We start from the raw sequence: 23,505 nt of genomic DNA on the forward strand, positions 1-23,505 counted from the left end.
GGGTTCACTCGAGATACATCTTGTCACCATGCACTCTGCTGAGGATAATGCGAATATGTTCTTCTGTAAATTCTTCCAAAAAGTATATTGCATTGTGTAGTTTCATCTTCTCAAGGATGTTATACTCTGGTTTGATTTTCTTGTCATCTCCATAGGACAAAATTAGCTGAGAGTGAATCACTAGGGATCCTAGGTCTTCCAACTTACAGTCTATATACCCTGAAATATCTCCCTCAACAATAACTCTGACAGGAATTTGAGATAGGGCATTGTATCTCATTTTTTTTTGAAGAAACTCTGGTGTATCTTCAGGTGCACTAGAACTAGAATGCGATGCAGAAGCCATAACCAAATGATAAGAAATAATTTTCAGAAAATACCTTCACAATATGAAATTTAGGTTTTCCAATATCGCGCACAGTACACCACTTCGGTTGCTAGTTCACCACTTAGTGTTCTTCACTGATTGCTTGAAGATGATTGCAGGATTTTGCACATGATTTCTACAAATGCCAAACAAATTTCTTTGGTTGCTCTGCTCTTGAAGATTCTTCTTTCACAAATAGATAAGTGAAAATGACAATGAAAACCCTTTTAAACAAACTCTCACTGACCATAATAAATGCATTACTGCTAGGGTACAAACCCTAATTTTGCCTTTTACCGGTTCAGATCTTCTACCAAGTGACAGGTAACATATACCAATAAAGGTATTTACTGATATAAACTGAGGGTACTAAATATTTCACCGATATGTTCCCCCTAAGATTTTCTAAAGCTTAGTTTGTCAGTTCAGAGACTTCCACACTAGGTGCAGAAGAAGGTTCATCCTGTGACTCTTCTTCTGATTTCTTTCTCCAAGTTTTATTCATTTCCACCTAAATAGTTTCAACATCAATCTTCCCTTTTGGAGTGATCGGTATATCACTTGATAGGTTCTTTCTCAGTTTGCAAGTTTTGGTAGTGTGTCCCAATTTGTTGCAATGATAGCATACCATTCCAGGGGTTCTCCAAGGTCCTTTATTCATACTTCCATTCTTCCTTCTACATGTTGCAGCAGTGTGACCACTACCACGATAGATCAAACAAGTTGCTTTCCAGCTAGTTGCCACTTGATAACCAACTAACCGATGGTCATGGGTATTGTACCGGTTGGGATTCTGGTTCACAGGAAGTTCCAAAATAACTCCTTGAGTCCTTGGAGGTTATCTCCCAGTGTTGTGCAAAACCGACCTGCATTCAAATTCTCTATGCCCAAACTTGTTGCATGCATAACAATCTCCATTGAATCTATTGGATCTAGGCATATTATTTTGAAAATAAGGAAAATTGTTGTAGGCCTTGCTTCCACACACATTGGTAATATGTCCTTCTTTGAGACAATTAAAGAAAATAGGCTTAAATTTTTTTTTACCTTTATCCTTGGATTTTGGTTGCTTCTTTGATGCTTTAGCTTTTGTTCCAAAGGTTTCACCTTCCTCATACCTAGAGAAACCAAGTCCAGTGGTATTCTTTACTGGCTTTTCCGATTCCAACTTTTGCTCTAGGTTAGCAGTACTCTGATTGAATTTGGCAAGTATCTCCTTTGACTCAGTAAGTTCCTTGGAAATAGCAGTATTGGATTCCATCAAGGTTGCATTCTCAAAAATGGCCATGTTTAGCTCTCCTTGAATCTATTCTTTTTCCACTTTACTCTCTTGGAGATGAGCGGTAAGGGTACTTATTTCTTGCTTCAGCTTGGAAATCTCATGATCTTTGTCTTTTACCAAATCTTTAGCTTTCCTTCTATTCTCAAGCTCTTGACACATTCTGATAGTCAGTCCTTCCAACTCCTTTCTCAGATTGACTTTAGATTCATTTAGTTTTTCAACTTCTTCAACTAGGGCATCCATGTCAGCTTCATCAAAAGAGCTATTTTCAGTGAGTTCCATTAGTTTCTCAGCATGCTCTCTTCTCTTGGCCAAGGAGGCTTTATACTTGACTTTGATTTTATCATAGGCTCTCTCAATCTGAGTGAGACGATGAGTAAGTTCCCTCACACTATATTCCTCCATATCTCCTTCCAAGTGGTTAGACTTAGAGAAAGATTGGCTCTGATACCAATTGATGAATACTAAGAGGGGGGGGGGGGTGAATTAGTATACCAAAAAATACTGTAATCAATCTTTTAAACAATTTAGCAGATAACCGGTGCAACATATTCACTAATAAACCGGCTAAGATAAGTGCAAACCAAATAGAAAACAAAGCATTCACCCACAAAAGCACAATCACCATAACACAAGATATTTGACTTGAAAACCCAAATGGGAAAAACCATGGTGAGCAGAAACTCACAAGTAACTATCTACAGAATAGTAACCAGACCGATTAAGGTCAAACCGGTTAAGGTCATACAATGTTCTTCACCAGAACAGATCCTGTTAGGAATCTAGATCTTTGTTAGGAGATAAGTCCTGTTAAAGACTACCTTGTTAAAGAATTTCAGATCCACAGTAGTGAACCACTTTGTTAGAGGATTTACAAAGGCTTTACTGGACTTACCTGGTTAAGGGTTTCAGTCTTGTCAAAGATATTAGTAATCAACAAGGGTTTCAATCTTGTTAAGGGTTTCAGTCTTGTCAAACATTACTTCAATCTTCAATATCTCCACACTCTATCTCTTCACACAAACCTAATCTTTTCTTCAATGATCGCACATAACCTTTTCTATTCAATATCTCATATGAAAACCCTAGACATGATGTCCTTATAAAGGAATCTGATTTCATGTCGGTCCAATAGAATTAGACTACAAGTTCCTAGGTAGAATGCATCTAGACACATTTGGTAACACGACACAAACACACTGCCAAAGTGTCGGTGGATGATAACTCATCACACATTATAGTAATACCTGTTGGTAACTCATCATAGATATATACTGGTTAATAAAATATACCAATTACCGGTTGTCAAAAATGAAGACTGGAAGATCGTAGTGTTCTGATCGAAAGTCAATTACCGCTTGAGATCCTCGAACCGCTGGGGGCCTTCATACTGCTTGGGATCTTCAGTCAATCTGTGACTGGTAAACCATCTTCTACAAAATACCAATAGTCTAAAGACTATTCGGTCAATAATACACAATACCGGTTCTAACAATTACTAGTTGAGCATAACTCATACATCAAGAAGGTGTGTATCCATCAATGACAATCAAAACATCATCAAAATGCCAACAATTCCATGTAAAATTCTCCTACATTTGCTTGTATGTCTTGAAAAAACCTTGGTAACTAGACATAGAAGTATCATGAAAAGAGCTTATAGTTGCCATCTTAAACTATGAAGTGGGTACTAATAATATTCTACCTCTATAAATAATGAGATCATATGAATTGCATACTTGTCATCCTATGTAATACCCTCTAGAATGTTGAAAGCACAAAAGTCCTTGGTATATTTTGGTATAATTTTCCCTCTCCAATCTATTATAATCTCAACCAAAGAGCATAAATGTGGCCTCTTGGAAAGGGAATTGACCACTATGTTCCTTTTCATCTTGAGATAAGCAATGTTAAAATTATAAGCTTGGATTTTTCTTACCCATTTCTATTTCTGATAATTCAAGTCTTGTTGATTTAGTAAGTACTTGAGGCAATCTTGATTAGCTTTGATAGTGAACTTTCCTTTGATAAGATAAGATATAAACATGGCCAATGTATGCATGATGGTCAACATCTTTTTGTCATATATAGAATAACCCCTTTCAAAAAATCTTAACATTTTGTTCTCAAAATCTATAGGATGCTTATCCTACATTAAAATTTCACCTATACCTTGTCTTGAAGCATCATGTAGTGTCCCTCCTCAGTTTATCTTTTGATCTATGGGTCGATACACTTATCTAGACTCATTTATGATGTTTTGGTTTATGATTGTGACTCTATTTATGTTTGAGATGTATGACGATGCTAGACATTATATGGACATATGATACTTATGATTTATGTGGTTGATGGCATTTATTATTTATGATCATGCTATATGATGGACATATGGTGATGGATCTTATATGTTTTGCTATTCTGGATGGATTATACTGATGACGGATTTGATGGCACATTGGTTATACTAACCCTATTTCATGATTATATGTTATCACTGCTTACATGGACTATATGATTTATGACGATACTAACCCTATTCTATGTTTATAATTTTAGGTGATGTTTATGATCTATTGTGTGACTATCTTCATGAGTAGAGACGATGCCATATCACTCATTGCAAGCGAGATATGTCATTGTGATTGTCTATCACTTGCCTATCTATGATATATTTGTATATGTTGTATCGTGGCTTTGTGGATGCAAGATTTGCAGGTACCAGACATCAAATCCACTTGGCTCCACAAGTCTGAGCGTGTCTTTAAATCCCAATGGCAAGTTGTTGGAGATGGCATGAGTTCCCTTCATATACTCTAGGCTTAAGATGTCTACCTTGGGTTGTTAGTTGTCGTGGAATGATTCACCATGTTAGTCAGTGAGGTGTGGTTCTTGTTGGCTTGTGAGTATGTAGTTGTTAATTAATTGATTTAATAAATTAATGTGTGGTTTATATAGTTTATTAATGATTGATTTAATTGTTGGATTATTATAGTATAATTTGATTATTTATTTAATTGATATTTAATATTTATTTATTTATTTATTGTTGATTTATTGTTTAATTGATATTTATGGCTTATTGTTTAATTATTATTTATTTATTTATTGTTTAATAGTGCTTTTATATTTGAAAGATTGATTAATATTTATTGGTGGCTTTTATTTTCTTAGCCCTTGGATATTTGTATTTAGTTCTTCATTTTTTTTACTTGGCTTTATTTGTTCATTGGTAATAATACTTTATTTTATTTTATTAAATATCCTCTTGTTACAAGGATAAATGAGTTTTATATTATTCCTAACTACCGTTATTTGTCATTGGCTAAATTTGAATTAGGGAAATAAAATATATTATAATGTTGGGTAGGTAAGATATATTGGTTTTTGGATTATTTTCATAGGTTGGTTTGGGGGCTAGGGTTTTTTATGAATTTTTTTTATTTAACAACTTGAGGTTTGTGTCGAGTTATCGTTCTTGAGGATTTTTTTTCTATAACTTGTTTTGGAGCTTGGATTATAGCTTGGAGTTTGTTTGGATTTTTGTGGGCAATTCTTCATATTTCCTTACCATCACTTCAAATCCGAGGTTGGAGGATATCTCTCTTTACATATTTATTTTACTTCCATGTCTTCTATGTGTTTGTAGAATAGTCTATGTGTGGTGTTTGGGAAAAGAATTTATAAAGTTTTCTATAGTTTTGGAAATAGTTATTTCATGGAAATTATATATTATATAGTTTTCTCTATAGTTTTTGGGGAAATTTTCTATTATTTTGGGAAAATAGTGTTGTCATGAGCGTACGACTTTGTGAAATTTATTTGTCTGATATTTCTCTAGTCCTTCGGTGCTTGACCTCATGTATGTTGCTATTTTTTATGATTTGGACTTGCATTGGTAAAGATCCTTATTGTTTGATTTTGGGATCTAGATTGTTTGGGAGTTCTCAAAGAACTCTTCCTGTCTAGCACTACCATAAGGAAGATTTCCTCTAAGAATCTCCATTGTTGTGCAATATGTATTGTCTATGCTTATATTTTATCTCCCTCAAGTTTTATTGAACCTATGATGATGTTTGTATGAGTTATCAGTCGTATGAGATTCTCTGTGTTTGAGTTTTTGGTTTTATAGCCATGATGTTTGTTTTGTGTTTTCTTTCCCTATTGTTTATGGTTTAGATATTTGATTTTGTCATCCTTTTCATTTGTTCTAGGTGTCTCTTTTGAGCCCTTATTTGGGAAATTTTGTTACTTATATAATTTTATATTCTTGTCGCAAATTTTTTGTCTGGAAGTCTGTTTTTGTATATGTGCAAAAACAACAAGTGCACTAAAACTTTTAACATATGCGCTGCAGAATGTTACAAATGCGCTGCAGAAAAGTGTATATGCACTGTAGAAATATGCAAATGCACTAAACTGCCTTTTTATGAGTTTTTCTTAGTTTTGACTATTTGTGATGTATTTTCTCGATTTGTCCTTGTACCAGAGGCTTTGTTTGAGGTCTGTTGATGTTTTCCAGCTTTGTGATTTATCTGATTGGATGTTATTCGATGATTTTTAAGCTTCAATATGTTGATAAGCCATACAGTAGAGGTTTTGTGCATCTCCAACTTGTTGATAAGCCATGTTGTGAGGATTGACTTGTTTCTCTTGGACCAGTAAGTTGATGTGCCTTACTATTGATGTTCATTTCATGATTATGGTGGATTTTATTGACTCTGATATGGCTTTTGATGCACTATTTTGATATGAGGTTCATTGTTGGTTTATTGATGTTGTTGGCATTGGATTGTTATGGATGCTTCATGATTATGTGATGTTGTTTATGGATCATTCTTGAATGTTGAATTAGAGCCTCCTTGTTATTATTGTTGTTTTGGAACATGCTAGGGGGAGTGGGCTTGCATGTGATGACCGGGATCATGAGAGATAGGTGGTGAGTTGATAAGCCTCTTGTCTATATTGTCGGGGCACATTGGAAGTTTTCCTTATTTATAAACAAGTGATAACATTAAAAATGAATTAGATGGGCTACGTAATTAGGATTCACCTATTCAAGATAATTAATAGTTGAGCCCCAAGACTTGAGCCTAGGGAGGATGTTTTAGGATAAGCTTGGGAAGGCCATTGTGGTGGCAAGTCAATCTCCCTTAATTCTATATAGGTTGAGATGACTCCACATGTCTATCAGGGTTATGCCTTGAAGGGTTGTGTTTCTATATTTGGAGATTAGCATGTGATGACACTCCACTCCTACATGTGTCCTTTGCTTGATTTTTATTTATGCCTTGATTATTGTTACGCCTCTGGGAGTTTCTATTTGAGGTTATCATGTGATTGGTTTTTGTGTTTGTGTAGTTGTGCTACTTGATTTGTGAGTCTCTTTGGTAGTTTGGTATCAACTTAGGTCTAGAGTGTGTGTTGGGACCTTGTGTCATCTCCTAGCATAGGGAGTGGTTCCTTTTGTTCCACATGGTCAGGCGGTTGGTGTCATTCTACCATTGGGATATATTCTTGGATTCTTCATGTGTGGATGTGTATTCTTCTTCATTGCATCTTATGGATGATTATTGTAGCAGATGAATGTGATTGATATCATGGGTTATGTAATGTAGTCATATTGTAGAATTTGTAGATGAGACTACGTATTAGGAGATCTATGCTCTATTTGAAATGATCATGTAATTATATAATAGATGATGTTTAGGAAATGGGCCTATGATTCGTAAGATGGATATTGAGATGTATTGAAATGTAATTATCTTTGAAATGTAACGCAATTGATGTTAATAGATATGTTGTAGATTATCTTGTAATGGTTTGTAAAGGGATTGATGAGTTTTGATATCAAGGCCATGCAATAGGAATTTATGTTCTTGTTTAAGATAGAAAAGAATGGGAAATCTAATATGGTAATTAAGATGATAATGTAAATGTAGCTATGTAACTTGCATTTAGTGGATATAAGTATTAGGACTTGTAGTAGGATGAAATCTTTATATGTTGTAATGGATTACAATAATTATGTTGTAATAGGATGATATTTGAGTGTGGATGTATATGAAAATATTGAATGAATGTTCTTATTGAAAGGTTGATATTCTTGATAAATGGATACTTCTAGATTGTAAGAATGAATGGGAAGTTGGTAAGATGAATAGTTAACTTTAAGGGAATGATATAGGTTATTTGAGTTAATGTGAAATGAGGTTATGAATCTAGTAGTAGAATAAGACATGGGTACATCTCAAAGTATTTGAATATTGCTTAATTATTGGAAAAATGTAATTGGATTTGTTGTTATGTGTTTATCATTACATGCATGTTATGATTGTTAGATGAGCCTGTAGATTAAAAGTAAGAAAAGAACCTATGTAAGTGTTGGCAAATTGGAGGAATTGATTATGTGTTGCATTGATGTTTGTCATTGATGTCAACACTAGCTTCTTTGGTTGTCTACCAGATTCCGATAGAGTGGTTGGACTTTGATGATGATCAGGGGATTAGTCTCTGGTATATTCTGATTAGTGGAATTGGTTTGGTTTGGTCATTCATGTTATTCATATGTGTCTCATATTTAGTTGGTTTGGGATTTGGTGATTCGGAAGCTATCATATGTTCTAGTAAGCCTTTTTGTTATCGGTAAGGGTTCTACCAACAGAGCTTTGTTGAAGATCTTTTGATGAATTCATTAAGTGGTGTTGATGCGGCTTCTAGAAGGTTTTTCAGGATGCTGATTGTTATCATGTTTGTGTTCTAGTTGATTGGTGGTATTTCATTTGGCTTATGGCTACCTATTTTAGGTCTAGTCTTATTTTGCTAGGTTATGGACCAGTTTATGTAATGTGTTGGTGGATACTCCCGATGCATTACCAGTTGGATTTATTGTTTGGTTAATGTTGTTTTGGTCTTAGGTCCACTTGGATTATCATTGGTTTGCAGGTTTATGTAATGGATTTATTGTATTATCTTTTCGGTGGTCGACCTGATTGTTTAGGGCTTAGGTTGGTATAAATACAATGTAAGATCGCTTTGTAGATCATGGTCTGGGATTATGGTTATGGGACTATCTATGTGCGAATAAATTTGTAATCATATGTAGAGGTTTTGGTCGATCATAGGTGATTGAATTGGGTTTGTGTAAGAGGTTTAATACCTTTGTAATTGAGATTAACCTAGATTGTACTCAGGCATAGGAGATGATATTCTTGTAGTTCATTCTTATTTTCGGATTGTAGTCTGGATATGTTTTGTACTTAGCGAGGCTCCTTTTGTAATGAGTAGTGCACTCTAGGCTGTTGGCCTTCCTGCATATACAGGCCTCATATTGTAATCACATACTTACTGCAGAAGTATCATCTGACTATGGGTAGGCTTCCCAACGTGGTTTTTCCCTTTACTAGGTTTTTCACTTACAAATATTCGTGTTATGTGTTCTGGATGCATGGTATTTGGGTTATGATTTATGTTTATGCTTAATTGATATATCTGCTATTTTGGTATTTGGTTTATGCATTCCGATAAAAGGTTTTGTGTGCTTAAAAGTTTCATATCCTGTTAGCAACTGATTCACCCCCCTCCCCCTCTTAGTTGTTCACCATTTATCCTAACAATTGGTATCAGAGCTTGGTCCTCTCTGCAAAAGCTTAACCGCTTGAGGAAGATCCTATGATGAGTAATAATTCAACTTCAATTGCTTCCTGAAAAGACAATCCTAGGCTTGAAGGAACAAATTATAGAGTATGGAAGCTTCAGATGGAGACTCATCTGATATGTCTTAGCAAGGAGATTTGGGAGATCACTGAGAAAGGTTATACCCCTTATGATCTAACATCTAGCAACCCTCCTCTAGTAGAGTTGGATAAGAACATTGAAAATGACTATAGAGCGAGAGAAGCCCTTTTGAGCACCCTTTCAGATCAATAAGTAATGGGATTAACAAGTAAATCATGTGCAAAAGCTATATGGGATAAGTTGGAGACTCTGAATGAAGGTGACCCTACTGTTAAAATTGCTAAACTTGATGGTTATCGAGTAAGGCATGAGAACCTGAGAATGGAGGAAGATGAAAGAATTACTGCTTTTATGGAAAGAGTCAACGAAATTGTTTTGGGAATTCAATGTTGTGGTGGATCTCTAAGAAAAGATGGGATTGTTTCTAAAGTATTAAGAGCTTTACCATCTACTTACAAGATGAAGGCTACTGAAATCAATGAGTTGAGAACAATGTCAAACACTTTTTTTGATAGGGATACTTTGGTTGGAAAGTTATGTGCTTTTGAGCTTGAAGAATTCGGTCCTCAAGGAGCTGGAAAGACAAATTCTGCATTCAAGGCATCTACATCATCAATCAGCAAGAGTGATTGGAAAAAATTATATGTGAAGGAGTTGGAGGATATGAGGAAACAAGATGAAGAGCTTGAGGAACTTGAAGCCCTATTTTCTAGAAGAGTACCTAAAGGTCCGATAGGGAGTAAGTATGAAGGAAAATCACCTTCCAAATGTTTTGCATGTAATAAGATAGGTCATTTTGCATCTATATATCCTAAGAGGAATTCAAGATTTGAGGAGAAAGCTAGAAGATATTTTAAGCCTAACCATGAATATAAGAACAAGCATAAGTACAAGAGGAACAAAGACAAAACATGCTACTATGCTGGTTAGGAAGGTGTAACTGATGATCGTGATGATGAACTGACAAAAGATTCAACTAGTGGATCCAATAATGGAAAGGAATGGGTATTCTAAGGTATCAAGGAAGATGCTCTTAAACCTATCATTCATAATGAAGAAAAGGACCTTGTTGCTAAAGTTGATGACAAGGATGAATGGGTAATAGATAGTGAATGTTCACATCATATGACTAGAGATAAAAGGAAGTTTTTATCTTTGCAAGAATTTGATGATGGTTTGGTTAGATAAGAAAAGACAAAGCATGCATGATCAGAGGAAGAGGAACTATATCATTGGATGGTAAGAATAACACTGATAATGTTTACTATATTGAAGGTTTAAGGAATAATATTTTGAGTGTAGGATAGTCAGTGGATAAAAGATTTCAATTATAGTTCAAGGATGGAAAATGCAAAATCATCAACAGATCCGAATTGGAGATTGCAACTAGTACTCAGACTAGAGGTAACATATTTCATTTGAACTCTGGTGAGAAGACATGTTTGATTACACATATTGATGAGAGTTGACTATGGCATAAGAGATTGTGTCATGTTAATTTTGATTGCATTGTAAATATTAGTTCAACTAAGGCAGTTAGAGATATACCTAAGATTGTGAAACCTCATAATCTGGTATGTAAGGAATGTCAAATGGGAAAGAAAGTCAAAACTTATTTTAAGAGTATATAAGAGTATACAAGACAAATCTAATGATGTTCTTGATCTTGTTTATACTGATTTATGTGGTCTTGCTAGAATAAAAAGTTTTCAGGGTGACAGGTATTTCATGCTAATCATTGATGACTATTCTAGAATGATGTGGTTTACTTTTCTAAGGGAGAAATTTGAAGCCTTTGAAAAATTCAAGAACTTAAAAGCTTTGGTTGAGACAGAGACAAGATTGAAGATCAATTTATTAAGATCTGATTAGGGTGGTGAATTCACATTCAGTGAATTTAACAGTTATTGTGAGAAACAAGGGATAAGGAGACAATTGTCTACACCCCAGACACCTCATCAGAATGGTGTTGTGGAAACAAAGAACATAACTATCCTAGATGTTTGTAGATCTATGATGATGGAAGATAATTTGCCACATATCTATAGGAGAGAAGCTGTGAGCATGGTGGTGTACACATTCAATAGAGTTCATATCAAAGGAGACACTGGTAAGACACCTTATGAGTTATGGTTTGGTCATACACCTACAATTAAGTATTTCAGAATATTTGGTAGTAAATGCTACATCAAAAGAGATGATTCCATTGGAAAGTTTGATCCTAGATGTGATAAAGGAATATTTCTTGGTTATTCCAATGAAAGCAAAGCATATAGATGTTATAACAAAATATTGCAGAGAATTGTAGAAAGCGCTAATGTCAAGGTGGATGAGCAATATAGAGGTCAAATTAGAACTTATGAGAGAGAACCGAAAGTGGAAATGTTCATAATGAAATTGGTAACACCTAGGTACCAGTACATAATGTTGAACCAGTTACTTCGGCAGTATCAAAAAATTCAACAGTAACTGAAGATCAGAGCAGAGAAATAGAAAGTTAGAAAACTCCTAAGTATGTAAGGTTGAATCATTCAGAAAATCAGATCATTGGAGACAAGAACAAAGGAGTAATGACAATGAGAAGTTTAGTAGCTGAAGAGGTATGTTTAATTTTTCAAATTGAACTGACATTAGTAGATGAAGCATGTAAGGATGAATTTTGGATGAAAGCTATGGAAGAGGAATTGGATCAGATAGAAAAGAACAACACATGGACTTTAGTTCCCCGACCTAAAAATAAGAATATTATTAGAACTAAATGGGTTTTTACGAATAAATTGAATGAAGATGGACAAGTTGTGAGGAACAAGACTAGATTGGTATGTAAAGGATATTCTCAGAAGGAAGGAATTGATTTTGATGAAACTTTTGCTCCGATAGCTAGGATTGAAGCTGTGAGATTATTTCTTGCTTATGTTGCCCATAAGAAATACAAGGTTTATCAGATGGATGTTAAGTGTGCATTCCTAAATGGAGATCTTGAAGAGGAAGTCTACATTGAGAAACCTGATGGATTTTCACTTTCAGATGATAATAATAAGGTTTACAGGTTAAGGAAAGCTTTATATGGATTGAAGAAAGAACCTAGAGCTTGGTATGCTAGATTGGACAAATATCTTTTGAAGCTTGGTTTCACTAAAGGTAATGCTGACAGTAACTTATAAAGGTTTTTGTGGATGATATAATTTTTGGAGGTGAGGAAAAGTTATGTATGGAATTCTCTGATAAGAAGAATGAATTTGAGATGTCTATGATTGGGGAAATGAGATTTTTATTAGGTTTGCAGATTAATCAAACTAGTAAAGGTATTTTCATCTGTCAAACTAAGTATGCTAGAGAGTTGTTGAAGACATTTGGTATGGAAAATTATAAACTAGTTGGTACTCCTATGGTTACAAGTGAGAAATTGACAAAGAAAGATGTATCAGCTCCGATAAATCCTACAAAGTATAAATCTATGATTGGAGGTTTGTTATATGACTTAGACTAGACTAGATATAATGAATGTTGTTTGTATTGTATCAAGATATTAGAGTGATCCTAGAGAGAATCATGAGAGTGTAGTGAAAGGGATTTTCAAATATTTACAAGGAACAACTGAATATGGTTTGTGGTATCCTAAAAATGATGGCTTTACATTATGTGCATATATAGATGCAGATTGGGCTAGAGATATAGATGACTAAAAAAGCACATCCGGTGGAGCTTTCTTTCTTGGAAAGAAACTTGTTTCATGGGTCAATAAGAAATAGTCATGTACTTCTTTATCTACTACTGAAGCTCAGTATGTTGTTGTTCCTACTAGTTGTACACAAGTTCTATGGATGAAGCAAATGTTGAAGGATATAAGGGTAGATTGGAATGAACCGATAGTTACTCACTATGATAACTCTGTTGCTATTGACATATCAAAGAATCCAGTATTTTCATTCTAATACAAAGTACATATCAATCAAGTATAACTTTCTGAAGGAAAAGGTGGAAGGAAATGAAGTCAAGCTGGTTTATGTCAACAAAAAAAAGAAGATTGAAGATATCTTCACTAAACCTTTGCACAAGGAATCATTTGAGTACTTCAGCGACATATTGGGGGTCTCTGCCCCTCTGGTTGAGACTTGAGTGATGCTGATTGGCATCAGTCTGGTATGCATTATCAGAACTATCATTCATTCTGGATTGATGAGTTGGTGCTACCACTCAGGGGGAGTAGTCACCTACGTGGTTCAGAGGATCTATGATTTTTCTTTGATGTTTATGTCAGATTTCTGGCATTGATGTCAAAGGGGGAGATATATGTATGTGAAAAACAAAGCTTAATAGAGATATCAGTCAAAGGGGGACTTTGGTCTATGGTTTGGTTATTTGGTTCAGAACTACATTGTTATATCATTTGATTGGATGTCTTCCATTAGGGGAGACTTGTTTGACACTTCTTGGCACTTGGATGTTTTTCACATCTAGTGTTGCCATCAATGCCAAAGGGGGAGATTGTTGGAAATTTCGATGAATTTATTATATTTTGCATTGATGTTTGTCATTGATGTCAACACTAGCTTCTTTGGTTGTCTACCAGATTCCAATAGAGTGGTTGGACTTTGATGATAATTAGGAGATTTGTTTCTAGTATATTCTGATTGCTGAAATTGGTTTGGTTTGGTCATTCATGTTATTCATATGTGTGTCACATTCAGTTGGTTTGGTATTTGGTGATCTATAAGCTATCATATGTTCAAGTAAGCCTTTTTGTTACTAGTAAGGGTTCTACTGATAGAGCTTTGTTGAAGATCTTCTGATGAATTCATTAAGTGGTGTTGGTGTGCCTTCTAGAAGGTTTTTAGGATGCTAATGGTTAGTTTTCGTGTTCTAGTTGATTGGTGGTATTTCATTTGGCTTATGGCGACCTATTTTAGGTTTGATCTTATTCTGCTAGGTTATGGACCGATTTATGTAACGTGTTGGTGGATGCTCCCGATGCGTTACCAATTGGATTTATTGCTTGGTTAATGTTGTTTTGGTCTTAGGTCGACATGGATTATCATTGGTTTATGGGTTTATGTAATGGATTTATTGTATTATCTTTTAGATGGCCAACCTAATTATTTAGGTCCCAGGTTGGTATAATTATGATGTAAGATCTCTTTGTAGATTGTGGTCTGGGATTATGGTTATGGGATTATCTGTGTGCGAATAAAGTTGTAATCATATGTAGAGGTTTTGGTCAATCATAGGTGATCTAATTGGGTTTGTGTAAGAGGTTTAATACCTCCGACATTGAGCTTAATCGGAACTCTACTTAGGCATAGGAGATGCTATTCTTCCAGTTCATTCTTATTTCCAGATTTTAGTCTAGATATCTATTGTAGTCAATGAGGCTCCTTTTGTAATGAGAACTGCGCTCTAGGTTGTTGGCCTTCTTGCATGTGCAGGCCCCTTATTGTAATCACATACTTACTGCAAAAGTATCAACTGACTATGGGTAGGATTATTGCTATGGTTTTTCCCTTTACTGGGTTTTCCACGTACAAATCTTGGTGTTATGTGTTGTGGATGCATGGTATTTGGTTTATGATTTATGTTTTTGCTTAATTGATATATTTTCTATTCCGGTATTTGGTTTATGCATTCGGGTAAAAGGTTTTGTGTGCTTAAAAGTTTCATAACCTATTAACAACTGATTCACCCCCCCCACTCTTAGTTGTTCATCAGTTATCCTAATAGTAAGTAGGATTGTTGTAGTGTAGGAATTTTAGTTGATAAATGATTTGTGTATGTGTTAATGGCATTTATATTTATGGTTGTGTTAGAAGGAAATAACCTTTAATAGCATTTAACAAGTTTAATGAAAGACATTATGGTTATTGCATTATGCACTTAGGAATCATGTAAAGGAAAATGATCATGTTAGAATTATGAAATCATGAGTAGATATGGGAGTATTAGATAAGAAAGGAAAATTATGTATATGCATTATCATTGTAGGTGATTAGAGATCATGTTAATAGAAAATGATTAGAGGTTTTAGGAACATTTGGGTTATGGTGATTAAAATGTATCTTAAGGAGGAAAGGTTCAATGATGCATTTAAAAGAAAAGGGTATCATATTGGGTTAAAGATAAGTAGATTGCATATCATGAAAGATAAGACCTAAGTGTATTGCATATGTGCATGATTAATGATTAAGGATGTTAAGTGTCATAATGGAAGTGGTTAAATTATTATTGCTTATGATGGTAGTAAGTAGTGACATTGAGATACCTTAGGGAGTGTTGGTATTATTGGCATTAAGTTGTCATTGATGTCAACTGGTTTGGAAAGGTCACCGATAAGTAAGAAGTGGTGACTAGTATAAGAAAAGTAAGACATATGATGTCAATCCATATGTGAGTAAGCCGATAAAAAGAAGGTTACCGGTACACATGAATTGTGTCATCTTTCGGTAAATTAGGCTTACCGATATCAAGGTTGGTTTTTTATTTTTGATGAAGAGGGAGCATGTTAAATGAATCACAACAACACCCGGTGAGAAGAACAGAAAAAATGGCATGAAGACATACCAGAAGGCAAGATAAATTGTCTGGAGGATGTGTTGTTGATAAAGAGGATGTTTGTTGGTTATATCAGTAAGTTGATTTGAACCAGTAGTCAATCTTGGTCAACAAAGAATGTCAAACCGACATAGAAAACCAAGCAAAGGTGAATGTCAACAAAGATGACAACTAGAAGCCAGGTGGTGATATTTAGAATTATGAAATCATGAGTAGATATGGGAGTATTAGATAAGAAAGGAAAATTATGTATATGCATTATCATTGTAGGTGATTAGAGATCATGTTAATAGAAAATGATTAGAGGTTTTAGGAACATTTGGGTTATGGTGATTAAAATGTATCTTAAGGAGGAAAGGTTCAATGATGCATTTAAAAGAAAAGGGTATCATATTGGGTTAAAGATAAGTAGATTGCATATCATGAAAGATAAGACCTAAGTGTATTGCATATGTGCATGATTAATGATTAAGGATGTTAAGTGTCATAATGGAAGTGGTTAAATTATTATTGCTTATGATGGTAGTAAGTAGTGACATTGAGATACCTTAGGGAGTGTTGGTATTATTGGCATTAAGTTGTCATTGATGTCAACTGGTTTGGAAAGGTCACCGATAAGTAAGAAGTGGTGACTAGTATAAGAAAAGTAAGACATATGATGTCAATCCATATGTGAGTAAGCCGATAAAAAGAAGGTTACCGATACACATGAATTGTGTCATCTTTCGGTAAATTAGGCTTACCGATATCAAGGTTGGTTTTTTATTTTTGATGAAGAGGGAGCATGTTAAATGAATCACAACAACACCTGGTGAGAAGAACAGAAAAAATGGCATGAAGACATACCAGAAGGCAAGATAAATTGTCTGGAGGATGTGTTGTTGATAAAGAGGATGTTTGTTGGTTATATCAGTAAGTTGATTTGAACCAGTAGTCAATCTTGGTCAACAAAGAATGTCAAACCGACATAGAAAACCAAGCAAAGGTGAATGTCAACAAAGATGACAACTAGAAGCCAGGTGGTGATATTGCACAGGTTGGTGAACTGTGCATCGATGTAACAAGTCAACAAGCAAGTCAACTTTAAGAAGAACTTGCAAGTCACGAAGGATGTCAGAGGATTGTGGCACGAGGAAGACAAGTCGGCAAGCAACTGAACTGATCCTGCTAGAAGATTTGATCTTCCTATTTGCTGAAGGAAACAACCGAGACACTAATGGTGTATGATAGAGAAAAGCATAAAAGCATGGTGCAGACCTCCAGATTTAGAAAACACACATTAGAATGTGAGTCATTGGTGGTGCTGATCGATGACATGAAGATCATCTCCCTAGAAAAGTAGATCGAATAAAATCAGATATGGATCGAGCTGGTGAAGGCAAAACCTAACACAACATTGTTTGAATGAGGTTTTTGGTGGGAACCTTAGATGATAAATATGTGAGCTCGAGACATAAATTGATGATGGTTGATGTGAAGAAGGATATTGAAGAGAGCTTGTGAAAAGAAAAAGATCATCTTCCTTAGAATTTATTCTAAGAAAGTTGCAGAGTGAGATAGTACACAAACCGATAGAGATAGAGTACCAGTAAAACTGTTGCAGGTCTAACAATTAAGCTAACAGGTGAGGTGCGATTGATCATGAAGGCATCCAAGTGTGACATAGTGTGTTGTGAGGCTAAGAGAGAAATAAGAGAGGCCAAGAACTAAAGAGAGTAATCTGATAACTGATAGTGTGAGATCTAGTGAAGAAGAGAAGGTTGTTAATAGGAATAAATCTATTGATCAAGTGTTCCAGAACTCATTTGCAAACAGATGCTATAACTGTATCAAAATTGTATTTCATTATACATCACCAAGTTGGAGCTTGGTGCCCTAAATTAGTAGGGGTTGGTGCTCCTTGGGATGGTGCCCAAAATCTTTGTAATTCATTGTTTCACTTGTGAGGCTAGATTGGAGCAGTAGACTCCAACAACATTTCTCACCGAGGTTTTTCCCTTATTGGGTTTTCCTCGTACGTCTAGTGTTGTGGGTTGCATTTATGTGTTTGTCTCTTTTGATATCTACATCTATCTTACCGGTTTGATTGTTTAGTTCTTAGGGTGATAACCGATATTCTAAGGTTGTTGCAAAAAGGAAAAGAAATTAGGAACCATTGATTCACCCCCCTCTCAATGGTACATTGTGTTCAACAATTGGTATCAGAGCATAAGTTCCCAGTTGATTAAATCTTGTGTATATTTTGGTCTTAGAACACAATGGAAAGAAATGAGTCTGCCTCCTCAAAATCCCCCATGTTTGATGGATCTAACTATGCCATCTGGAGCAGAAGAATGGAGACCTATATTTCCTCCCTTGGCTTTGATGTGTGGATGTCTTTCAAGAATGGGTATACTATCCCTAGTGTTCCTCAGAGTGACTCAGATGCCAAGAAGGAGTATGAGAATAATGCAAAGGATAAACATGCTATCTTAAGTAGGTTTTCTGATAATGAGTTTGCTAAGGTCATGCACTATGCATCAGCCAAGGAGACTTGGGATAAAATACAGAGGTTATTTGAAGGAGATGCAAAAGTCAAAGAGGCCAAGTTGCAAGCACTAAGGGGTCAACTTGAAGGCATCAAGATGAAGGATGAAGAAAATATTGCAAACTACCCTCACGGATTTTATGAAACTATGAACACCATCAGAGGACTTAGATCTCTCACACCTAAGTATGATACTAAGGTTTCTGCCATAGAAGAAGCCAAGGATCTGAAGATCTTCACAAGGGATGACCTATTTGGCTCACTAACAACTTATGAAATAGAACAACCAGTGATACATCCTTAAGGAAAGAGGATGTGTTCAACTCCATCAAGAAGGGAAAAGAAGAGGTTTCTCATAAAGGATCCAGTGAAGACTCTGATGTAGAGGTAGAAAACTTTGTTAGAAAACTCAAAAGAGGATATGACAAGTATAAAGGAAAATTACCACTCAAATTTTTTAACTGGGGTAAAGTTGGACACTTTGCTGCAAATTGTCCCTATAATGAAACCAGTGGAGATGAGTCAAGAAGCTTTAGCAGATTTGCTGGTAAAGACAAAGAAATAATTGTCTACCGGCAAGGAAGAAGAGGCTACCGGAAGTAGAACAACCTATATACTATTAAGGATGATGCCACAAAAAAATAAAGTGCATCAAAAGTTGACTACCCTAAGAATGACAGAGAAGTTAATCTCTTTATGGTACTTGATGAACTGGTTGGTGAAGATTAGGAAGAAGAAGACATTGAAGCCGAAGTGGATCTAGAAGGTGATCTCATAAGTGCTCTTGAGGATCTGAGTAAAACAAGAAGAGAACTCAAGAAGTTCAAGCTTACTAGAGTAGATGAACAAGGTCTCCTTAAGCAATCCCTGGATGATTCCAATCAAGTTATATCTGACTTGAAACTCCAGCTGGAAGAAGCCAAGAGGATAAATGATGTTGCATCCTCTAATCTGATGAAGAAGGAAAAGGAGCATCAATATCTGGAAGCAGAACTAGTGAAGCTTAGAAAGGATCTTGAAAAAAGTAAGGAAGAAATGAAAGTGAGAAGCAAATATGAAGGCAACACCGAATCCTTAGACAAGATGTTGAGAAAACATAAGCCATCTAAAGATATCGATGCCTTAGGATTTGAAGAGGGTCAAAGTTCAAACAACAAAGACACATCCGGTAAAGAGACACAGTTCACTTCTTCAAATGAAGGTGAAGAGAAGAAGGAATTCACGGTAAGAAAGGATACCGGTAAAAAGACATGTCGATGTTGTTAGAAACCGCCACACAAACTAGTATACACAATCAATGAATCAGAGGCCATACTCAATGTACCAACATGCAGATCCAAGGAGAAATGCAAGAGTTGATCATGAAGGATTCACCAGAGTCAGTAGCATGAAAGGAAGACCCCCGATGAGGCATTCATTTGCAGCACCAAGGCAACCTAACCGGTATGTTCCAAACTTTCATGGTTATTGTTACCGGTGTAACAAATTTGGACATAAATTAGCTGGTTCTAGATTAACCAATAAGCTCACTACAAGTTATGAAATTAGAAATCCATTTAATGCACACTAGGATATGAATTTTGTTTGTTATCAATGCAATGGATTTGGTCATAAGAGTTTTAAATGTAGGAAGAGTAAACCGGTGTCCTACAATAGTTTCAAAGATTCATCTTTAAATGAAAATATGAAATGCTATAACTGTCAAGAGTTAGGACATATAGAAATATTTTGTAAAAATAGGAAAATCAAGCAGAAGAGGATAGATCTTGATCAAGAACCAGTAGCTAAACCAGAGCACATAATAGCAGTTGACAGGAAGAAGGAAACCAAACCGGTATGGGTTGAGAAAGAAAAGGACAAGGTAGAATCAAGTCTGATAGTGCAGACTGCCTTACATGCTGAAAGGAAAAATCTATCGGTTGTAGCTAGTGGTTGTTCCAACCACATGACCATTTATTAAAATAAATTTATCAAGCTTGAATATTGGAATGGTGGTTTAGTAAGATTCAGAGACAACTCATCCATCAAAATAAAGGGAAAAGGTACTCTAAATATTGATGGAAAACTGAAGGCACATGATGTGTATTATATGGAAGGCCTAAAGCACAACTTGTTGAGTGTGAGTAAGATGTGTGACAAAGGTTACAGATTCACCTTTGATTCTACCAATTGTTAGATAAAGAAAGAGTGTACCAGCCAACCTGTAGCCAAAGGAAAGAGGACATATGGTAATGTATATAATTTGAAAGAATGTTTTGAATCCTAATGTATGTTGGGACAAGTGGATGAAAGTTGGTTGTGGCACAGAAGATTAGACCACATAAACGTTGATAACTTAGTTATAGTAAGAAAAAAGGGGTGTGTAAGAAATATTCCACCCATCGTCAAATAGGTAAGCACATTTTGTGATGAATGTGTGAAAGGGAAGCAGACTAAGGTGAGCTTCAGAACAAAAGAACACAACACCTCAAGACCACTTGAAATTGTACGTACAAATCTCTGTAGTCCAACTAGGACAAGAGCTCTTGTCGATGAAAGATATGTAATGCTCTTCATTGATGACTATTCAAGAATGACATGGGTCACTTTCCTGCAAGATAAATCACAAGCATTTGATAGATTCAAGATCTTTAGGAAGATGTAGAGAAGGAAAGTGGGTGCAAGCTAAAATGTCTAAGATCAAACCGGGGTGGAGAGTTCACATCAAATGAGTTTGAAGATTACTATGAAATACATGGAATTAAAAGGCAATACTCAGCCCCTAGGACTCCACAACAAAATGGTGTTGTAGAAAGGAAGAACCAAACAGTCAAGGAGATGGCCAGAACCATGTTAAATGAGGCTAGTCTGCAGACACATATTGGAAGGAAGTGGTCCATACTGCTGCATATACCTTGAACCAGGTTTCACTAAGAACAAACAATAGGATGACACCTTATGAGTTGTGGTATGACCGAAAACCATCAGCCAAATACTTCAAGGTATTTGGAAGCAAGTGTTTTATCAAGAGAGATATGAATCATCTAGGTAGTTTTGATTCCAGGAGTGATGAAGGAATCTTCCTTGGTTACTCATCTAACAGTAAGGCCTATAAATACTTCAACAAAAGACTAAGAAGAGTCATTGAGAGTGTGCATGTAAGAGTTGTTGAGGATATGCACAAAGGAAGTCAATCAGAGGTAAACCGGAATGATGATTCTGGTGGTGAAGGTGAGGAAGCTCATTCAGATAATGAACAATAAGAAGCATTAAAAAAGGCTCCTAATTGGTATGAGCAGATGAACCACCTAGAAGAGTGGATTCTAGGTAATAAGAGTGATGGTGTGCAGACTAGGAGAAGGCTTTCCCAGAATGATGAACAAGTCAACTTCTGCCTCATGACTGAAGTATAACCTAAAACATTCAATGAGGCCAGCAAAAGATAGGAATGGATGGATGCCATGGAAGAAGAACTAGAACAGATTGAGAAGAGCAGGACTTGGGAGTTAGTCCCTAGACTGGAAGACAAGAACATCATTGGCACTAAATGGGTCTACCAGAATAAGATGAATGAAGAAGGTAAGATTGTTAGGCATAAATCCATACTTGTGTGCAAAGGATACTCTCAAGTAGAGGGCATTGATTTTGAAGAAACATTTGCACCGATAGCTAGATTAGAAGCAATTAGAATGTTTCTAGCGTTTTCTACCTACAAGAGTTATAAAGTATATCAAATCAATGTAAAATCTATCTTCCTAAATGGAAATTTGGAAGAAGAAGTGTACATGGAGCAACCGAAATGGTTTTTGCTACATGATGATGAAATCTTTGTGTGTTGGTTGAAGAAACCCCTATATGGTTTAAAGCAAGCTCCTAGAGTATGGTATTCAAGGCTAGATCAGTACCTGAAGGAGAAAGGATTCAAAAAGGGAAGTGATGACAACAATTTATACATAAAGAAATATGGAAACCACATGATCATTGTGGTTGTGTATGTATATGACATTATTTTTGGAGGAAATAAGGACACCCTTTGCAAAGAATTTGTTGATCAGATGGAGTCAGAATTTGAGATGTCAATGCTTGGAGAATTGAAATACTTCCTTGGTTTGTAGATATCATAGGAAGATAAGGGAATCTTTATCTCATAAACCAGTATGCAAAGGATATGTTGAAGAAATTTCAAATGGAGGACTCCAAACCGGTAAGTACTCCCATGGTGACTGGAAATAAATTAAGCAGGAGTGATGAATCATCGGTGGTGGATCAGACATTGTATAGATCCATGATAGGTAGTCTATTGTATCTTACTGCTTCTAGACCGACTATTGTGCAAGCAGTGTGCATGGTGGCTAGATTTTAAGTTGCACCTAAGCAGTCACATATGAATGTCGTAAGCAGAATTTTTAGGTACTTGCAATGAACACTCAGTTATGGATTGTGGTACCCTAAACAAGAGGAATTCCTCTTAGAAGCATATATTGATGTTGATTGGGTAGGTTTCATTGATGAACGAAAGAGCACAAGTGGTGGTGCATTCTTCCTAGGTGACCGATTGGTCTCATTGCATAGCAAGAAGCGGGATTTAGTCTCCCTATCATCTGTTGAAGAAGAATACATTGTTGCTGCTACATGTTGCTCTCAGGTACTTTGAATGAAGCAAACCCTCAAGGACATATAGGTGGACATCACTGATCCTATTCTCACCCGGTTTGATAATTCAAGTTCCATCAACATATCAAGGAATCTAGTGATGCATTCCAAGACAAAGCATATAGCCATCAAGTATAATTTCCTTAGAGAGAAAGTTGAAAGACATGAAGTAAAGATGGACCATGTCCCTACAGGAGAACAAGTAGAAAACATTTTCACCAAACCATTGCTGGTAAGCACTTTTGAGTACATAAGATAGAAGTTGGGAGTTGTGTCACCTACCTTATGCACTTAAATTAGTAAGCAATTATATGGTTAAGGGGGAGTTCATAGCAGCATCTATAACTCTTGAACCACATGCTGGTCATAGGGAAAATTCAAGGCTGTATGTATCAGTACCGACTGTAATAACTG

This window comes from Cryptomeria japonica, chromosome 2 (genome assembly GCF_030272615.1).
Source record: "Cryptomeria japonica chromosome 2, Sugi_1.0, whole genome shotgun sequence".
NCBI lineage: Eukaryota > Viridiplantae > Streptophyta > Pinopsida > Cupressales > Cupressaceae > Cryptomeria > Cryptomeria japonica.